This window comes from Triticum dicoccoides, chromosome 2B (genome assembly GCF_002162155.2).
Source record: "Triticum dicoccoides isolate Atlit2015 ecotype Zavitan chromosome 2B, WEW_v2.0, whole genome shotgun sequence".
Classification (NCBI taxonomy): domain Eukaryota; kingdom Viridiplantae; phylum Streptophyta; class Magnoliopsida; order Poales; family Poaceae; genus Triticum; species Triticum dicoccoides.
In genome coordinates, this window is record NC_041383.1 from 667,827,952 (window position 1) to 667,831,586 (window position 3,635).

The 3,635-nt window shown below is 48.2% G+C and overlaps 1 pseudogene; it reads right to left on the reverse strand.

Moving 5' to 3' along the window:
• Positions 1-238: 238 nt before the first annotated feature.
• Positions 239-2,799, reverse strand: LOC119365497 (annotated as a pseudogene).
• Positions 2,800-3,635: the final 836 nt, after the last annotated feature.

The following is a 3,635-nucleotide window of genomic DNA, read 5'->3' on the forward strand; positions in this document are numbered from 1 at the left end:
CCTTGCAATTGAGCAGTAACAAATTCACTCTCCACTTTTCTGTGTCTTTGTTTAAACTTTGAAGGACTTTTGCATTTAGGATTTAGCGAAGTTTACATGACCCTGTACCATGAGCATGAGGCTTTCAAGGGTTTATTGTTGGACAGGCTAAATATAGTTCTGAAAATATTCGTATCAAGCTAATCGGGTTTATTCTGCTTACCTACCAGATAAAAGCAAAAAAATGGAACATGTTATGTGGCTCTGTGCACATTAATGGTACATAAAGGACAATTTAAAATATACATATATCTTGATATCTGATTGTTACATGCCTTCTCCTTTCCCATGTGCACTCTACATAACATATGCATATACTACAGGCTTCAAGCGTTCATGAATTTCTTCAGCAAATTTAACATAACCACAGAGTAAGTCAAACTTGTGACCAAGCATCCTAAGCACTGCCACAGGAAACAAATTCTAACAGAAAATAGTGAAACTCCCAAAAACTGTCAGCATGCTGAAACATATCTCTATTTCCTCTGCTGGTTAATCTTCAGATTTAACTCACCCTTGCATTCCTCTCGAAGACAGGTCATATCCTCCTTTTATATTCAAGTCTAATAAGAGCAGGTCCTCAGTTTTCGGGGTGCATTTGACACTCTTAGCCTCCTGACTTCGTACACGGTAGAGCTGAAAATCCAAGTTATTATCATGAAGATTGTCATCAGACATATCTTTCACCAACTGTTCACCGCTTTCTTCATACACCTGTCTTCCATTCTCCGTGAGACCCGGAAGAGCTAGGTTGAAATCCGTGAGCTGTGATCTGGTATTTTCTAGGCCAGCAGATCCATTTGCATCAAAGGAAATGTTTTCCTGAGCTTTCTCTAGTATTTCCTTTAAATACCTCCCTTGGGCCTCTATTCGCATCTGTAGCTTCTTCTGCACCTGATCGCAGATATATATAAGCATTTTTAACCTACGCCATGGTACAGAGTTTGGGAGTATAAGCAGTGATGCAGAACTTGTCTAACCTCAAGTTGTTCGCACAGTTCTCTTTGGACCTGAATTTGATACCTGAGGGTATCCTCAAGCGGCATTTCTCTGATTCACACAAGAAATGTTTTGGAAATGGTTAGTTAAATCATCATACAATCTCAATCGAAGAAAAGGACACATAGAAGACGCATGACAGTAATAAGTAATCAGTAGGAGTAGGATTTCATCTTGGTGCCTCTGTATATGAAACTTTACATATATACTTTTGGAATGGCAAGTTATTATTTTTAGAGCCAAGAAAAGCTAGTACTTGCTATTAAGGCCCTGTTCGGAGACCCGCCACTCCACCACTCCGCTCCCGGAGCTGGAGTCAAAAGGCACGGAGCTGGGAAAGAGATGCTCCAGCTCCTCGTATTTTTAGGAGTTGGAGTGACTCCAAACAGGGCCTAACTTGTACAAGTACTGATCAGATCTCACTTTTCAGTTATACTAGACTATCCAGTCCCAATTTCTGGTTCGTGTTTGTTCTATCCATACTTTCACAGTCCCATGCAGGCAAAAACAATAATGCTCCATTTCTAGATTCCTGATGATCTCTGAGAAGTTAGCTCTAGCACATGATGCCTTTTAGTTGACTAAACAGAATGCAGCGGGATGGCGCGCATCTTCGAGGTAAACTCATAATATACTGTTATTGGATATTGACAATATTTTTAACCTATCCTGGTAGACAAAAAAAAACACAGGTATTTTGCTTGCAGATAGGTCCAGAGGGAGAGGAGAAATGTCTAGCCAGTTACCTTGTGGTGTCGCGTCCAGCAGGAACAACCAGAGGCGCACCGATTTGGAAGCTGATGTCTTGCGAGGTAAACTCTGGTAAAAACAAAGATAGCAAGGTTGGAGTTTAGATGGGGAAACGTTGGCTTGACTGCATTTTGGCGTTGGCTGTGGCAGTTGCAAGGTGTATGTGTGTACCTCCATTGTTGGCTAATTCCAGGTCTGTGGATTTCTTGGTGTGCTTTCCCAGCCTGTATTTCTGATAAGATAAAACAAACATCGCTGTTAATTAGTAAGCATACGTAGTACAGCACTGGACTGGACTGCAAAAGAGAAGAGGAGAGATATGAGCGAAGAGCAGGACTGGTGCACAGTTGTTGAGCAAAACCTGAAGGTGGCTTTTCAGGTGGTACAGAGTGAGGCCTTTCATGGCCATCAGCCTGAGCACTCCCTTTGGCGTCGCTTCTGTTGCAGGCAACAATAATGATCAGTATAGTTAAGCTGATGGTCAAAAGAAGCAAAGTTTGATCAGGCACATGATCGCCGGCGTTGCACTGTGGCGTGACGAGCAGGGGAAGGAAGGAGCAATAAAGAGGACTCACTGTCGGGGCCGCCGAGCCTGGCGACGGCGTGCACGAAGCGGTCGTGGAGGTCCGGCGTCCACCGCAACCGCTGCTTTGGATCCCGCGACAGCGCCGCCGCCCCAGCCCCAGCCCCAGCAGCACCTCCGCCGTAGCTCATCCCCTCCATCCCTTCAAACATCTTGACCCGATCGGCTGCTCCCCTGTCCTTGCAAGATCAAGCAAGCTGAGCTCCTCCCTTACTAGTAGTAGCATATAACGCGGTCTTGCTGACTGAGGTGGTGGTGCTGGGAGAAAAGATACGTTGCGCAAGTGCGAAGGCTACGCGAGGACAAGGAGACGGGAGGCAGAGATGTTCGATCCGGAGCGCAAGACGACGAGAGGAGTTAGCGGAGATGGTGGCGCGGTAGGAGGGGAGGGGGGCATCATGTCATGTGTCTGTGCGCGGAACGGAATCTACTCGGCCCGCTCGGCCCGGCTGTGGCTAGTGGGTGCAGCGCACGCAGACGCCACAAGAAACAAGACGACAAGCCGATGGACGACGCCGAGCATCTCGGCGACGGCGACACGCCACGCCCAACCAACTGTGACGGTCGATCCAGCACGACGCCGCCGAGGCGCCGACGGTAACCTACTGTGGTCTGTGGTTGCGTACGTAGTAGGTACGTAGGATATGACGCTGCACACATGCCTTGTACGTAGCACATCCCATACATATTTGGCATACACTGCCGCTCACCACTCATGGCATCTCCAACGTCGTGCCCTAGGACACCTTATCTGCCTACGGACCGATGAGATCAGTTCACGGAAAGTGAAGCGAGAGCCAGGCATCCAACACATTTCAAAATAAAATTAAACAAATCGGACAAATCTTGTCAAACACGTCGGATTTCAGCATAGTTTGAACATAATTTACACAAAACGGATGATATTTCGATTGTTCAAAAAAACCTAGAAGGCTAAGTTGTAGCAGACGACGACCTTCTACGCGTGGCCGCCCTGTTCGGCCACACCCAGGCGCTCGTGGAGGAGCCATTGTGCTCCTCCTACACCGTGCGAAGGGCCGTCGCGGTCAATGCCGACCCCGGCGCCGGTACCCTAGCGGCGGCTTTCGCACCGCCGGTATTGGCAGAGGTGTCGTTTTAGCGACCATTCCTCGCCTGAGCTCCTCGTCGAGGCGACGGCGACGGAGGTCGGCCGCCTCTGCGGTGGTGGCGAACCGATCGAGAGCACAGGCGACCACAAGGGTCGGGGTCGTTGCGGACCCAGACCGGCATATCAACCGAGTCC